This window comes from Pogoniulus pusillus, chromosome Z (genome assembly GCF_015220805.1).
Source record: "Pogoniulus pusillus isolate bPogPus1 chromosome Z, bPogPus1.pri, whole genome shotgun sequence".
Classification (NCBI taxonomy): domain Eukaryota; kingdom Metazoa; phylum Chordata; class Aves; order Piciformes; family Lybiidae; genus Pogoniulus; species Pogoniulus pusillus.
This window is the reverse complement of record NC_087309.1, coordinates 101,329,092-101,346,485: the sequence shown is the minus strand read 5'-3', so window position 1 is coordinate 101,346,485 and position 17,394 is coordinate 101,329,092. Positions and strand designations below refer to the sequence as shown.

The 17,394-nt window shown below is 44.3% G+C and overlaps 1 protein-coding gene across 2 annotated transcripts in view; it reads right to left on the bottom strand.

The window, feature by feature from the left end:
* Positions 1-17,394, bottom strand: part of PALM2AKAP2 (PALM2 and AKAP2 fusion) — a 340,888-nt gene that overhangs the window by 112,992 nt on the left and 210,502 nt on the right. The window contains exon 1 of one of the 2 annotated variants that reach the window (XM_064176850.1): positions 11,418-11,497. The exons of the other annotated variant lie outside the window; for it this stretch is intronic. The gene's annotated coding sequence lies outside the window, so the exon portion shown is untranslated. Of the gene's footprint in view, positions 1-11,417; positions 11,498-17,394 lie in introns of those variants that run through there. 2 annotated transcript variants of the gene reach the window in all.

Genomic DNA, 17,394 nt, shown 5'->3' with positions numbered 1-17,394 from the left:
ACAAACACAGCAGGCAAGATATGTCCGAGAGCTGAACTTCTGGGTTTCCCACGTATCCCACAAGAGGCAGCAAAGAACATGGAAATTTTGCTGTCAAACCATTGCTGCTCTGCAGATGAAGACCCTGAATTATGAAGAGGCCTGGGGAATGAACAAGAGGCCAAATAGTCTAAAAACATTTTATTCAGAGCAGAAGGCAATCTGATGACATCTGACAAAAAGCCATGAAGAAGAAACCCCCTACAAGAAAGAGCAATTCTATCACAGGCTCTTCTTTCCAGCACAGCTGATGCCAAAGACTGGTTTATGCACCAGTCAGCCCCAGTGCAGCTCAGTTGCTAAACACTTGTGATCTGAACATGACTTCAGCCACTGTCATACCTTCACCACCTCAGAAAAAACCTGTGTGGAACAAACACTTAAAGCTAAATTCTGGCTACTTATGTGCTGATAAGTTTCACTGAATGGCTATAGGACTCTCTAAATATACTGGTAGTTGTTGCCAGCTTCCCAGTGACAACTCCAAACGCAAGCTTTGTCCCTCAAGGCTAGTCCTGTTGGAAATCTCAGTATCACCCAAGCTCCCCTGTTACTACTGCTAAATTAATTAGATGGGGAAAAAATATTTTCAAGAAGTTCAAGGGTTTAAAATATGCCCTGCTCAAAATTGTCAACTAATTAAAAGGTATTTTTAAATTGAAGTGAGAACTATTCCCTAGAAATCTTTGTCAATATACATTCTGACCCACTGTACCAGGACAATTCTTACTCACCAAGTTGATAAAAAACATTCTACATTGCAGATGGAGTAAAAATGTAGGCCCAGAAAGTCAAAGAGGCAACAAGACAGGGATGCTGAGAGAGCCCATCAAAAATGATATTGAAAGGCTTCATTTGCAGAAAATAAATGGGCACTTCTTCAGCCTGTGCTGGCTTCTCTTATGAAGTATTTCAGGTGGAACAACCTGAATTCCAAACACCCCAAAGTATGGTTGCTGCTCTGCTTCCTTGGAGCTGCTGTTCCTTAGGAATTCAAAGGAAATTCAAGTCTCATATGAACTCAAGAATCAAAGAGGAAGAACAAGGTTTAATTGGCAATAAAATATATGAAGGAAATGAGTTATGTCTCTGACTAAACAATGCTGGGAATCGAACCAGGAGAGAAAAAGTGAAAGCATAAACTAGAGGCAGCCCCAAGATAGTGATGGAAAGCTTCACAGCGGCAGTCAGCACCAGGTGGATGCAGGACAGACTCTGGCTTCTACCAGGTTAAACAACAGCACCTAAAGCTAGCACAGGTTCTTCCATGCTACTCATTGTACCTGGACAGAATATTCAAATGGTTGGTTTGACTAAACCAATTTCAGCATATCCACTGCTTTCACAAGAGAAAACTACAGAATTGCTGTAAACAGTTTTATGGTGGAACTCGATGACCTTCAGAGTCTTGTCCAAACTAATTGATTTTACAAAAATATTGAACACATGCAGAGAAAGTGAAAAGACCTCAAGGAATCAGACCACAGCTTTGGCTGAATTTTGCTTTTTGGTGATTGCAACCAGCAGAAGGAGCAAGGAACAATGAAGGACTTGATCACTCTCAGAGCCCTGCTGAGCTGAGCCAAGCTATGTCAGAACAATATTGCTGGAAACCAGCCCTGGTGTGTTCCTGGGTCAGCTGCAAGCAGTTGATAAAATACAACAGTGAGGTGTCAATGTGTTGGAACTCTTGTGGTTACATTTCACAGAATCATAGAACCACAGAATGTCAGGGGCTGGAAGGGATCTTGAAAGATCATCCATCCCAACTCCATTGCCAGAGCAGGATCACCTAGACCAGATCACACACGAACACATCCAGGCAAGTTTTGAATATCTCCAGAGAGGGAGACTCCACAACTGCCCTGGGCATCCTGTTTCAGTGTTCTGTCTCACTCACAAGGGAAAAAAGTCCTCCTCATGTTTCCATGATACTTCCTGTGCCTCCACTTCCACTCATTGCCCCTTGCCCTGTCACTGGGCATCACCAAGCAGAGACTGGCTCCATCTCCTGGCACTCATTCTTTACATATTTATAAACACTGATGAGGTCACCTCTCAGTCTCCCCTTCTCCAAGCTGAAGAGCCCAGGTGCCTCAGTCTCTCCTCATAGCAGAGATGTTCCATTCCCTTAATCATCTTTGTGGCACTGTGCTGAACTCTCTCAAGCACTTCTATGTCCCTCTTGAACTAGGGGGCCCAGAACTGAACACAGGAGGCACCGTCCCAGGAGGTCTTCAAGAAAAGACTGGATGAGGCACTCAGTGCCGTGGTCTAGTTGACTGGCTAGGGCTGGGTGCTAGGTTGGACTGGATGATCTTGGAGGTCTCTTCCAACCTGGTTGATTCTATGACTTCTATGACTTCTATGCAGCCTCACCAGGGCAGAGTAGAGGAGCAGGAGAACCTCTCTCAACCTCATTCTCTCTAATGCACCCCAGAATGGCATTGGCCTTCTTGGCCATTCCTGGATCACGGTCAACCTCCAGATCCTTTTCTCCTTTGCTGCCTTCCAGCAGGTCAGTTGCCAACCTATACTGATCCCTGGGGTTGTTCCTTCCCAGGTGCAATGCTCTACACCTGTTCTTGCTGAATTTCATTCCATTTCTCCCTGCCCAACCCTCCAGCCTGTCCAAGTCTCAATGAACGGCAGCACAACTCTCTGGTGTGGCAGCCACTCCACCCAGTTTGGTGTCATCAGCAAACTTGCTCATGGTGCACTCTGTGCCCTCACCCAGGTCATTGATGAATATACTGAACAGAACTAGTCCCAGTACTGACCCTTGAGGGACTCCACTAGTTACAGGCTTCCAACGAGACTCCATCTCATTGATCACAACTCTCTGACTTCTTTCCTTCAACCACTTTGCAGTCCACCTCACTACCAGATCATCCAGACCACACTGCCTCAGTTTAGCTGCAAGGATGCTGTGGGAGTCGGTGCCAAATGCTTTACCATCTTCTGTCCACCCGGATATGTCCTCATAAAAGGCTATCAGGTTGGTCAAACGTGACTTCCCCTTGGTAGAATTTTCCTCTGTATAGACAGGCAGAGCAAGCTGTGGCAGGTACAACTGCCTCAACAAACACAAAAGCCTGACAGACACCCGTCAAAAGTCTAAGAATTGCTAGGATCTGGAATCTGGTAAGGTCAACCTGGTGTCTTCAGGCCCAGGCACCGATCCTCCTTTAATGTGTGGTTCTGTAGGCTTCACACTCCAATGAATTAAAATGACCACAGTGCACCCTTGGCCGATGGCATAAATGGAATCCCATCACAGAGACATTTTGAGTTGTCTCCAAGCAGCAAACAGCCTGGCAGTCAGACCTCTCCCCTTACAGTGGGACACCACTCCTGCCTCACTACCTGATCATCCAGATCACATTGCCTCAGTGTAGAAAGGAGGATGCTGTAGTAGACAGTGTGAAATGCCTTACAGAAATCAAGACAAACCACTCCCTCACATACCCAGTCCTCAGACTTTGGCTGATCACGGACCTTCTCTCCTCAGTGAGAAAAATCTGTGCCAGTAAAACACATCTTGAAAACACAGGGACATCTAGAACACCATACCATGACACAAACCACAACATACCCTTCACCTTCCATCTACTTTGCCTGTTTTAAAAGCAGGTTAAGTGACTATGTGGGTTTAATGATAGTAGTTCCCATATCAACATGTGGGTTCTCAAGAGCATCACCAGCAAAAACTTGTTCTTGCACTCACTCTTGGGGCAGGGTAGCAGATAACGGGGAACTCTAAAATTGGAAGTAAAATGACCTATTTATGAGGCAAGTTGATAGAATAGTATTTAAGGATTTGAGACTGGCTTCACATTCTTTCTTATCAAGCTGCAGGAGTGATGTGATAAATTTCTAAGAGAACAAAGCTAAAGAGACAAAGGCTTTGTTCAAAACTTCCTGGTTAAACATCACCTGCTTTAACAAAAAAATAATCTTCTACTCTTCTGGCAAAACTGCAACCTTTATTAATAGATTTATACTGACTTAATTAGTTTCACAGCAGTGTTTTGTCCAGCATGCTAGTAAAGTACACATTTCACCTGGTTCCTATATCTGGTCTAATGTCTTCCTGAAGCCTGCCCCAGATGACTTATTGGAAAAAAAAAAAAGGGAATTTCTTAAAAGTGAAGTTTTTTCAAACATAGGTGGATCTGGGTTGTGTATTAGCAATCCTATTAGGGAATTATTCTCAACTGGCACTACTAAACTTGCCCCATATTTAAGGAGACACAGAAATAGGGCACTCCAATCATCTACACAGATGGAGCTGTATTTTTCCTCAGAGTACTGGGGGGGGGGCGGAAATAGATATTACTAAGCTGAACTCAAACAATGTGGATGCCACTGCCCCAGATAATGAGGCACAAGATGTCTGCTTGAATTCTTGGATTTACTAGACAAAAAAATAACAGCTGTGATGTCAAATATCAGGCCCAGAGCAAAACTGTTAGGAAGGAAGCTACATATGCCCTCGTGTATTTGCATTTGCACCCAGGCTCAGTTCACAAAATTGTCATATACTAAGCTAGACAGTGGTGACTGTGGTTTTAGAGTGTTGGCTGTTCTGTTTTGGTGTTGGGTTTTTTTTCCTGTTTAAATCAGTACAATCCAAACAAGCCACCAGTTTGAAGCTATTTTGCGACTGTCAAAGCATGAGATAGTTTTTCTCACTACTTTAGTAAGCTGGTACAATTAGCTGCTAGAAAAGGAATAAATCACATAAGCCACCTTACAGCAGTAGTACTACAGGCACTACACCCTTAAAGAGTTTTCCTGATCCATACATACTTCTTAGAAACAGATGTTATGCAAAGCAACACAAAAACATGCAGGGAAAAAAAAAGGCATGGAGAATCATTCCCTTTTAAAGGAAGCGCTGAGACTTTAGCAGATTACATGCCAAAAAGTTTCTCCTTTTTAACACCAAGGAAATGGAAAATTATGTCCAGAATCATAGAAGATATCAGTGGAATCAACAGATTTCGGGGGGGGTGAGTGGAGCCGGGGGGGGGGGGGGATTCATTATTTTTTTCCCCCTGGACCATGATTCATCTCTTTAGTCAGTCAGATAAAGCCAAAAAAAAAAAAAAAAAAAAAAAGAGAAAATTCCAAAATGCACACAAGATGGTTTTGTGATTCAGTAGCACATACCAAGGTTTTCCCAGGCGTTTATGCAGCTCTTTCAAGGCAATAAACCTAACCCTTCCAAAGACGTACATACAATTTGAAGGGAATTTGCTGCATTTTAAATGCATTACTGTTTTCCTCTGTTTTATTTTCTCTGTGAAGCAGTACCTAGGGAAAAATCTTCCCTTTTGCAGTATATTGTGTGTAAGTATGGTATCAAGTGATATAACACTCAAGTCTTGTTACACCTAAGTATTTTACCACATTTCTGAAGAATTACTCTAAAGGCACAGTTCTGCTTTCTCCTGTGAACTCAGCATCTTACCCTTAGCAAAGGTAAGGTGGCCAGCGCCAGAACAAGAGGACACAGCCTCAGGCTGCGCCAGGGGAGATTTAGGCTCGAGGTGAGGAGAAAGTTCTTCACTGAGAGAGTCATTGGGCACTGGAATGGGCTGCCCGGGGAGGTGGTGGAGTCGCCGTCCCTGGGGCACTTCAAGGCAAGGTTGGACGTGGCACTTGGTGCCATGGTCTAGCCTTGAGCTCTGTGGTAAAGGGTTGGACTTGATGATCTGTGAGGTCTCTTCCAACCCTGATGATACTGTGTGATACTGTGAAATAAAAAGTGAAACTCTGAACTCTCATTAATGGTAAACTTAAGCCAAAGGATCTCTTTTGAAATGATTTATAGTTGGAATGGATTACTGCAGGTTGCTCATCATCAAAAATAATTCCAGAATTTGAATCAGTAACCTAGAACTTTTAATATGAAAAACATACTTCTTGTTTTTTTTGCCACAATGCCAGACCAAAACGGTATTGGGAAAACAATTACTTGGGAGATAAGGGATGACAAAAAAGGTCTAGATTTCTGTAGTGTATAATTTTTAACAGTAGCTACAATGCTGGGTTTGGGTTTGTTCTTTTATAAACTAGGATGAATCTTCCAATAGCAGCTCAAATTACAGTTTCAACACATTGTGCTACACCAAAACTGTGCCAACAGCCCTGAAGATCTTCCAATGTGAAGGACAGAAAGGAAGAAACAAGAGTCCCATTTTACAGTTGGGAAACTTCTGCACTTGAGACTCGTTTCTCAGGAAGAAGAAAGATATGTTCGTGGTCTCCTGAAGTTAGTGTTCAATATATCTTTTTAAAAGCTTTGTACACAGTTCAGTACTGATTTACCATGATTCTCACTTGATCACAGAAAAAATAGGCTGGATGTTGGGAGAAAGTTCTTCACAGAGAGGGTGATTTGCCATTGGAATGGGCTGCCCAGGGAGGTGGTGGAGTCGCCGTCCCTGGAGGTGTTCAGGGCAAGACTGGACGAGGCACTTAGTGCCATGGTCTAGTTGACTGGCTAGGGCTGGGGGATAGGTTATACTGGATGATCTTGGAGGTCTCTTCCAACCTGGTTGATTCTATGATTCTATGCTATCCTCCATCTATATTCTTGACGTCAACCACAATGGCTAAGATGACAGTGTGCCACTGGGCTCTTTTAAATAATCTTCCTAATCTGCAGTATATTAGATGACTGACTTTCTGAAAGCACTTCCCATGCTTCTTGGATCCCAGAGGTAGAATTTACATTATCAGCTCAAAACAGACATCTCAAGTCACATCCTGGGCTGCATCAGAAGAAGAGTGGCCAGCAGGTTGTGAGGTGATTCTGCTGCTTCACTCCATTCTGGTGAGACCTCACCTCAAGCACTGTGTCTGGCTCTGGAATCCTCAGTACAGGAAAGATATGTAACTGTAGAAGCACATCTGGAGTAGGCCACAAAAATGATCAGAGGGACGGAATGTGTCAGCTATGAAGAAAGACTGAAAATTGGAGTGGTTCAGCCTGGAGAAGTCTCTTAGAGACCTTACGAAGGCCTTTCAGGACTTAAAGGGGGAGCTATAACAAAGACGAGCATAAACTTCCTATTGGGATCTGTTGAGACAGGACAAGGGGTAATGGTTTTTAACTAAGATATTAACTTAAGACTAGATACAAGGAATAAATATTTTTATATGTGAGTGATGAAATATTTTTACATGTGAGTGATGAAATACTGTAACAGATTGCCCAATGAGGTGGTAGATGCCCCATCCTTGGAAACATTTAAGGTCAGGTTGGACAATCTGACCCAGCTGAAGATCACAGAATCACACGATTGCTATGGCTTCAAGATCACCAAATCCAACCATTACCTAGCTCTACCAGGGCCACTACTACACCATATCCTTGAGTACCACAAATATGTGTCTTTTAAAATCAACCACTTTTCTGGGTGGCCTGCTCCAGTCTTTAAGGCTTTCAGGGAAGATTTTTCCTACTATCTAAGCTAAACTTCCCCTGGTGTAACCTGATGCCTTTTCCTCTTGTCCTGTCTGTTGTGACTTGTGAAAAGAGACTAAGACCCACCTCTCTACAACCTCCTTTCAGGTAGTTGTAGAGAGCAACAAGGTATCCCCGCCAGCCTCTTTTTCTGCAGACAAAACAACCTCATCTCCCTCAGCTGCTCCTCATAAGACTTATTCTCAGTTGAGTCCCTTTGCCACCTTTGTTGCCCTTCTCTGGGCATGCTCCAGCACCTCGATGTCTCTCTTCTACTGTGGCACCCAAAACTGAATCTAGTACTCAAAGAAAACTGAATCTAGTACTCAAAGCGTGGCCTCAGCAGTGCCAAGCAAAGGGGGACAATCAACTCTCTAATCCTACTGGCCATGCCGCTCCCGATGCAGGCCAGGATGCCCTTGGCCTTCTTGGCCACCTGAGCACACCACAGGCTCATGTTCAGCTGGCTGTCAACCAGCATCCTCAGGTCCTTTTCTGTGGGGTAGCTTCCAGAAACTCGCCCCCAAGCCTGCAGTGTTGCATGGTGTTGCAACCCAAGTGCAAGACTCAGAACTTTGCCCTGTTGAAGACCATGTGATTGGTCTCAGCTCATTGATCCAGACTGTCCAGGTCTCTCCGAAGAGCTTTCTTACCCTTCCTATACTCCAGCTTATGGCAGGAAGTTTACTAAATGACTCGATGACCTTTAGAGGTCCCTTCCTACCCAAAGCTTTATCTGATTCTATGATCACTTTTTAAAATAGCTGAGATGAAAACCAACTCAAATTGACCTACCTCAGGACAGAGGTCGAAGACTGACAGGTTTGCTTCTCTACTGAAGACTAAACCCTGACAGAATCATCCTCCAGGTCCCTCACCATCAAGGTATATTACTTATCAGCGGAAGAATCCCAAACGAGAGAGTTCATAGACTATGGACTTCACTCAGCTGCATTTGTCCTGCCATAAGTAATTAGCATTTATCCTTCACAATGATTAAACAGATGTATGTGGAATACTAATTTACCAGAGCAATACAACCCAAAGCCTTGCAATTATTTAAGCAGAAATAACTGGAAACTTTGGAGATGCAGAAGCAAACTAGTGCTTTTTTGGCATATTGTTCAAAAAGAATTATATAAATTAGAGAGAGACCTGCACTTGCTGGCCTTTAGTGCTGCTGTTACACTTCACAACCTTATAGAGCTGTACTCAAGTGGCCAAGGTCAATTAAAGAGCATCTCTCTACAGGACAAATGCAGTACTCAGGTAAGTAAGCATCATCATAAATAAACAGGCCAACTTTTTTCTCTTTTTTCCCTTCACTTAATTTGACTCCATATCAGCTACCCATGTCAGCTTCAAGGGGCTGTCTAGTGGGTGGGCGTATTGGAAACAAATTTTGGTCAATGAATAATGACTTCAGAATTTTGCTAGGGTATTGTCATTAAATAGTGGCATCAAAACAAATACAAAGAATCAGCCTAGTGAGAACCAAGATACGTCCCTTCGGCATAGCCTGCTAGGAGACACAGCCACCAAAGACAGTTTTTGGCAGCTTGAGCATATCTGTTCACCCCACAACTATGAACTGCTGATCAGAACTGCCTGACAATCACTGCTGCAGCATGGCAGCAAGAGAAAGTTCACACTGTGAATGGCAATAATAGGGACAGTTCTAGATGTTGCATTATGTAGCTCTTCGTGTCTTGCTAAAAATGCAGTATCAATAGTGCTTGCTAAATCAGCACGTGTATCCCATAGCAAAAATGAGTTTGCAGTTTAGACAAGACAAACCAGACATGAATTAACTTATCCCATGATCAAAGTATGCACCAAACTGCCCAGGATTCTGCTGTGTATACTTTTCATGCTGTCAGCCATATGATCCCGCATTCTTCACTTAGACAAAATTCTGGCTGAAGTCAACAGGCTTTTAGAGGGATTTAAAAGGACTGGGCAGTTGCAGACACATCTCTTAGTAGAGAAGCTTCACGTCCACAGATAAGGAAAATAACCATCAGCTGCTGCAAAAACTACTACTTACCAGTACTTTATAAGACATCTATAAATAAGGTTTAAATTACTTAAGAGCTCACCCAGGACCTATACTCTTTAGGCAGGTGCTTGAAAACTAACACCAAAAAGGAACTTGACAGTTATCTAAAGCCAGCATCTGTATGTAACATTTTAAATGTGTGCAAACTTACTTTGGCAGAGGGTATCAAAGGGCAGCAAATGGACTGGCATTCAGAAACAATGAAGATAAACAGAGTAAGCACACAATCATACTGACCAGATGGAAATACTTACAAGGAATACACTAAAACGAACACAATTTCAGCTATAGCGTCATCCTCTGCTGTGTGTGTAGGGACACAAAAGCTATGACCTCAAATACATATGAAGTAACTTGCACTTAGGAAAACCAAGTTTTGTACCGCCGCAGATACTGATGTATATACCTTCCTTGGGTTCCTGAGGCTGGTGAAACCAGAAAATGTAATGGTGAAAGTGAAATAAATCCCTGCCAGATAGGCAAAACCTCTGCAAAACACTTACACAGCATGAATACAAATTGACATACCAGAGCTATGAGACAATGCTAGAATCAGGGGATATCATTACAATGTTGAACTGCCAATCACAGCTCAAAATAAAATGACATGTTTATTTCACCGTTAAAATCACAACTTGGGGTTCTGCTCTATCTCTTCTAACATTAGGCTGGTACTTACTGCCCTAATGTACATCTTCTAGGAGCAGATAAGTGATTCATCTCAAGATAAAAACCGAACTCCATGATGTTAACTGCTCTTTATGGCTAATGATTGATGTTATCAGGGACTCAAACACTGATACCCACAGTAGCTGTCTGCCTGCCCACTTCAGTCATAATTCCAGTAACTTTCTAGGAAGAGACACCAATGTTTGAGAAGTTTACGCTGCAGTGGTCCTAAGCAGAAGCCAAATAAAAAGAAATAAAATAGGTGAAACTCACGCTTCACCCTTACTGAGCGAGCTAAAAATAGGAAGACTTTCAACAGAGGTATAGGAGATTTTTCGGTTCAAAAAGAGGAGTCCTGGAAAAATTCAGATCGCCATGAAAAAAACATGCTAATTAAAAAATAATTTCGTCACGGGTGCCTCGGGATCTTACCAAACCCACTCCAAGCCACTCTCACCCCTCCTTGCTCCCCCCAGCCCGATCAGCTCTCGTGCACAGCGGCCGTTCCCAAGGAGGGATGCAAATCACCCCTCGGACCCACAAGTCGCCGCCAAGCGTCCTTCGAGAGCTTCCCCTCCACCTGGGGACACCAAAGGGATTCGCTCACAGACCCAGCTCTCTGTAACCCGCACCCCGCGCCCCGTTCAGCATCCCCGGAGACCGGCAGCACCCTCGCCACCTCCAACTGTTCCCGGCCCGGGGGAATGTGCAGGCGTGGGGGTTCCTGCGCGGATGGAGGACACACCTCGCGGGGTGGGCGAGGGCAAGGATAGGTTCCCCCCGCCAGCATCCCTTCCGTCCTTGCCTCTTCCCTTCCCCTCCCCGCATTTCCATTCTCCCTTCCCCTCCTCGCCTCTCCGTCTCTGCGTTTGCATCTTTCCTCCTCGACTTTCCGGTGCCCCTCCTCGCCTTTCCCCTGCCCCTTCTCGCATCTCTGCCGACACCACACCCCCACCCCCCCCCCACCCCCCCCCCGCCACTACCTCTCCCGCTCGGCTTTGTTACCCCCTCCCCATTCCCCAGCATTTCCACCTTTGCATCCACCGCCCGTAGCCCGCCGGAGCCGCAGCCACCGCCGCCTCCCTGCGCACCCGGAGCCGCGCTCGCACACGGACACACAGAGAAATGAACGCGAGGCGCAAGGACAGAGCGCAGCCCCGTGCGCGGAGGTACCTCTCCAAAGCGCGGCCGCTCCTCCGGCGCCCAGCGTGCACCGCCAGCTCCGCGCTCAGCCCCGGCACGTCGAGTCCCCCCTTCCTCCTCTTCCTCCTCCCCCTCCTCCTCCCCTCCTCGCCCGCCCCCTTCGTCGGCGCCAGGAAGTGGGGGGCACAGCCACCTCCCTCCCCGTCCCTCCCCGTCCCGCCCCGTCGCGTCCCGTCCCGTCCCGCAGAGGCTCCGCACATCCCCCCCGTGCTGTCGGCCCCGCCGCGCTCGGGTTACCCGCCCGGCTGCCAGCCCTCTCCTGTTACGGATGCGGGAGGGGAGCGGGGGAGAGATCCTAGCCCTAGGGGGGGGCGAGCTCCGGCGGGAAGCAGCGGCGGCCCCGCCATCCCTGCGGCCCGCCCCGGGGGGATGTGCGGAGCGGGAGCTCTCCGCCGCCGGTAGCTCACGGGCTTCCTAAACCTGAGGAAGCCTAGCTACTGTTTGGGCTTGTTTTATTGCATTGCATTGTTTGTGCTTGTTTGTGTTTTGGGGTAGTTGTTCGATTGAGTTAAGTGATTTGGATTGTTTGCTTGGTTGTTTTTTTTTTTTTTTTTAATATATCCCCTCCTCCTCTTTCTTCCGTTAAAACGTTTTGGACAGTACAGTAGGCCTGACTTCGATGCACATCTTCAGATGTCCCCTGGAACCACAGTAGGCTCTGGCAAGAATTTCCACTGGTCTGCCACCCTTCTTCTGCCTTTTACTTTTGGTTTCGATGTAAACTTAGTTATCATCTTACTTGCTATGCTGGAAATCATGAACAGCTCCTAAACCTTTCTTTGAGCTGCTCGTGGACTTGGAGACCTCCATTGCAATCATTTTAAATCATTCCTTCTCCTGAGTTTTCAGTCAAGCTGTAAATTGCTCACAAGATCCTTTGTCAATAGACGGTTCTGTACCTCTTATCCTCTTGAATATCATCCTGTTTTGATAGAACATATCTGAGGCAAACACATACTAGTTAAGATGTGGGCAAAAAATGGTTTCATACAGTGCCACTATCAACGTTATAATATTACATGAGGAATTTTTGAGCACAAGGCTGACATTTCTATGAATCTCTGTCATAACCTTGTGATTTTGCTCATGCAACAACCAGCTCAGAACCCACCATTTTCACACTCATGACTGTTCACCGTGTGTACCATTTTGCATTTGCTTACACTGAGTTTCTTACGTTGCTCAGTCAGCCTCATAATGTCCTTGGGTGATTAGTTCCTCACAGTCTTTCTCCTCATTACTGACCCAAGTAGTCAAATAGCCAACCTGGGTATTTAATTCCTTTTCCCAGGTGATATACAAATATTCTGAACAACACATGTCCCACCACTGACCCTTGGAGAACCCCACACCGTCCAGCATCTCCCTCCATTGTGAGAACGGGTCATTTATTCCTGTACTTTGCATTTTATCTTCTAAGCAATTACTGAGCCATATCAGGGCTTTCCCTCTTGCTGTCATTGCTTAGTCTCCTTAAAAGCTTTTGTCAAGAGCCTTTTAGAAACCCAGTCTGATATGGAAATTAGATCACCCTTATCCACGTTTTCATTGACCCTTTCAGAGACCTCCAAGAGGTTTGTTTAAGGCAAGACTTTACAGCAGCAATGTTGACTCTTCTCAGATAGATTGCATTAATCCAGGTGTCCTTTCTTTCTAACCCAATTAACATCTCTGTATTTGCACTGCACAGGCATAAGGTTTGCAAACCTCTAGTTCTCTGAGGTCTGTACTGAAGTTTACCATCACATTTGCTATCCCCTGCTCTCCAGGTGCCAGTGTTTTAACTGGAAGGTTACATGTTGCTGTTGATAATTCATCCTCTGGTGAGGCACCAAGGACAGAGAGGCTGATGCATGGACATGTGGTGTGTATCTGAATGCCTGTGATAGAGAAAAAGGCTTATAACAAAAGTTAGCGGTATAAGAAAATAGATGCATACATATCTGCAGAATTATATGCTGGTGCTATTAATATCACTAAGAAGTTATCTTTGTAATTTAGTTTATGTAGCCATGGTCCTCTTTGCAAATGTATGTGTCCGAAAGCACAAAGATTATGGTACAGACAAACCTATGGCATGGGAAGCAGGAAGGGGGAGACCAGCTCTGTGCAAAGGTGTCTTTCACTGCACCATCTAGGAATGTTTCCAGTTTGGTTACCTGCCCCAAGACAGCACTCCTACTCTTTGTTCTTCCAGGATGCAGCACAACTACGCAGGGCATGTGCTACTACAACTACAGTACAGCTCTATTCAGCCTCTTTGCAGGTGATGGGCAGGAAGCAAAGGGAAGCTACGACTGCAATGGCTTACTGAAACAACTGCATGAAGCTGCATTTCTGCTCACACCCACCAACCTACCCACAGGTGCATGGGTCTGCACCCCCCCAGATAAGTATGCCATCCAAACAACAATGTGAAACTGTGGAGGAGAGAGGGAGAAAGAGAAACATGAGGGTGGTATCGCTTTTGGATGTTTCACAAGTCTGACCATGTTGGGTTTTTAGAACCTTCAACTGCTAGAAAATAAATGTGCCATTTACCACAAGGAAAAGCAGGAAGAAAATAAATCAATCTGAGATGCAAAAAACTTCAGAGCCATTCAGAAAGGTCCCCTCCAGGCCTCAGAAACTTAATTAAAATAAGCATAGTCCAATCACACACCTTTTGAAGACCTCATATTTTGGAGACCGGTAGTACTGCACTATAGAGAAAAATCATTTCTATTCATAGCAACCAAAGTTGTTACATTGCCTCCTCTTCTGGCTTCCCACCCTTCTGCCCTCTTCTTCCAGTTGTTACCTTCTGTTCCTCTCTGGCTTAATGGTCTTATGCATGAACTGCACGACTGCAGCACAGATTCTGTTCCATTAGATAAAACAGCATCACAAATGACACTTAAACTCTTTGAATTTTGGTTTAGATGGTCTGTTGGTTAGGGTTTTTTCCTTATGACAGAGATGCATTTACTGAGTATTAATTAGGTAGCACGTGACTAATGTACCACAGAGGAAATCAAATGCATGTTTTAATGAGTTTTGTCTATTGCTTCTAATTTGCATTTTCAACAGTTGTAACAGCAGGGGGGGAAAAATGATGGCCTACAGTTCTGGTTTAAAGATGTATTTTGTCAATTCTCTATAATTTTTAACCCCAGCATTAGAGAGGGCATCAGGTATGGGGAAGATGGAATTAATCTCTGCCAGAGTGTAGCCTTCCCTAATTTTTGCTGTGTTTTAAAAATACATTTATGTAAATAACTGCAAGATTAGTCAGTATTGTCCTAAAAATTTTGGAAGCAGGAAGAGTACCAAGATCAGCTGCATTAAACCAATGCCTGTCAAGAAAATAACTTAATTTTAAGACTGTTTTATGTGACCTGTGAATTGAAAAGGGATATGTCATTGCCAATGTTACCTCATCCTCCTCCAAGGTACATCACAAGGGGCTGTGCTGGACATGTAGAAAACAAAAAAATCCCCCTGAGATTCTGAGACTGGAGAAAGGTACTTAGGAAGGCTAAAGGAAGTGCAACCACATATCTGAAATTCTCTTTGTAGCGGTCTGCAAAACTCAGGGTGTGTTTCTATGTGCACAGCCTATGACCATGAAGACTGGTGCCACTTAAGTCCCATTGGAACTGCAAATCCTCAACACCTCTCACAACTGGGCCACATGCTTGTGAGACCTTGAACAGCTCTTATTTCTAGTCTTCCCCCACCCCCTTTCCTCTGCCACATAAGTTGACCTAGTTTACAGTCTGCCTCTGTACAGATGTGTCCTTTTCCATGAGCAAAAAGAGGACAGAGCCATTGCCAACAGAGAGAGTATCTGGAGTTAGAAAGAGGAAGAGATATGGGGCAGTTTAGGGTGGTAGGTAAAGAAGGAAATGAAAGATAAATATGTTTGGAGGACAGAAGACAGAAATAAGGAGAGAAGGCAGTGAAGCCATATCTGTATCTGCTGCTCCTGCTTTGTCCAGGAGACAGAGGGGTTACTCAGAGTCTTTGCTTTGACATCTTGTCACTGTATAGGAGCCTAGTTTCAGTGATGCAGATTTTTTTACTGTTATGCAGCAAACCTTCAAATGAAGAATAATTTGGGGATACTTCTTCCCATCTGTAAGAATTTCTTTCAGACTGCTGTTTTACAGCCCAGCACACTATTGTTAGTCTCTATGAACTCCCGAAGATGCTGAGAGCACTGCAGAATGAAGAAAGGAAGGAAAACACTGTGATAATGATGCTGGATGTGCCAGGCACTTTTATAACATTTCCAAAATGAAATACAGTCCTGAAATATTATGCCTGATCTGGTAGTGTCTGCACTGACTGTTTCACTGAGTGTGAAAAATGAGTTTTGCTTGGCATGCAGATTTTTAATTGTCTTAGATTAGCTGTCAACAATTTTTGTGATTAGATTTGTTTTCCTTTCCTTGTGGTTCTGGTTATTTCTCTGACTGCAGGGTAACATGTAGATGAGCTGGATGAGGGAGTGCACTGGCTTGCGCTAATGCATATGAGATGAAATTGGTACTTCTGTGTATTCTCTGTGCATGTATAAAAATATTCATGCAGAGATCTGTCACTCAAATAGAAGAGAAGCTGTGGGAAATTCGGAGGTCACATTCATAAATTTTTTATGTTCACTATGGGGATGAAATCTTGAGTATTACAGAGGCAGGGAGCTGCCAGCAGGGAACTGACCGGAGATCCCTGTTTTATTCCCAGTGCTGCTGTTCACCTGTGGTGTTACTGAAGGCAAGTCACTTTGCCTTAACTGCCTATAGGAGTCAATGAATTTTAGGACAGGTCAGTGGTTCGCAGAACATAACAGGACCTTAGCTGTGGTTACAGGGTTCAAATAGTATGAACTTGAAAATTATTTTCTGAAGTTACTCAGCTGACTAACAAGACCATTTACACACATCTATTATGTGTTGGAAGAGCTTGGCAAGATCTCTATCTAGCAACAGGCTACATGAGTAAGCTCATTGATTTAAATGTGACTCCTTGAGTGAGTAATGTTTTAGTACCAGCTCCATAAACTGTTTTAGTCATCATCGACTTACAAACTACTTGTGTAGCCTTGCCAGCACTTACGACACACTGCAGCGTATTTTACTGCAAATGATTCTGTCACAGGAGTAATACCCAGTAGTAACTGTTGGTGTAATCTGCGCCCACACAAAGAAGTTACTGTTCTGCAGTTGCAAAACAGCCAAATTTCACTGGTATTGTGCTCTCTATGGTTCACAAGAACTGTTACTTCCCTTCCACAAGAAATATGGTGGAAAGCATTCAAAAGAAAAAAAAAATATTCAAAAGAAAAAAATCCGAAGAAGTATTCATTACCTGTGATGATGTAAAGAAGAACTTTTTGGGTTTACTGTCCACTCATGAGGATACCACTGCAAAACTGACTCATGGCACTCCCTCCTTCTTGTGGAAAATGCGGCCATTGCAAGTGGGGAGATGTAAGGTGTGCTAGTTTGAGCCTGGCTAGAATGTTTTGGTGAGAAGAATTAGATTATAGGCTGTGAAAAGGAGACAGTGGTGATGTCTACTTCACTCATAGGCTTGCTGAGATGTATAAGAACAAAACCACAAACACAGATAAGAGTCACTCTCTGTCTCTCTGGGGCTGAACTTTCCTCTCTAACCTAACTTGCCATCTGTATGACTAATCCACTTGCTTCCTAAACCTCCTGGCCAACCCTCCAGGCCACCTTGAGCGTAAGGCAAAAATCCTGGGTAAGGTAGAGGCGTGGGAGGAAGGTGGAAGGGTGGTTGGGAGTACCTCCTGGGGACTCTGGTTTCTGAGAGGGCTGGTGTGTTTCTGTATTACTTTTTAACTTGTATATCTCTGCATATACTGTAAATATCTGCTTGTATATTGTGCTAAGCTGTAAATAGAAAGCTTCATTCAATTTCCAGAGTGGCTGAGTCT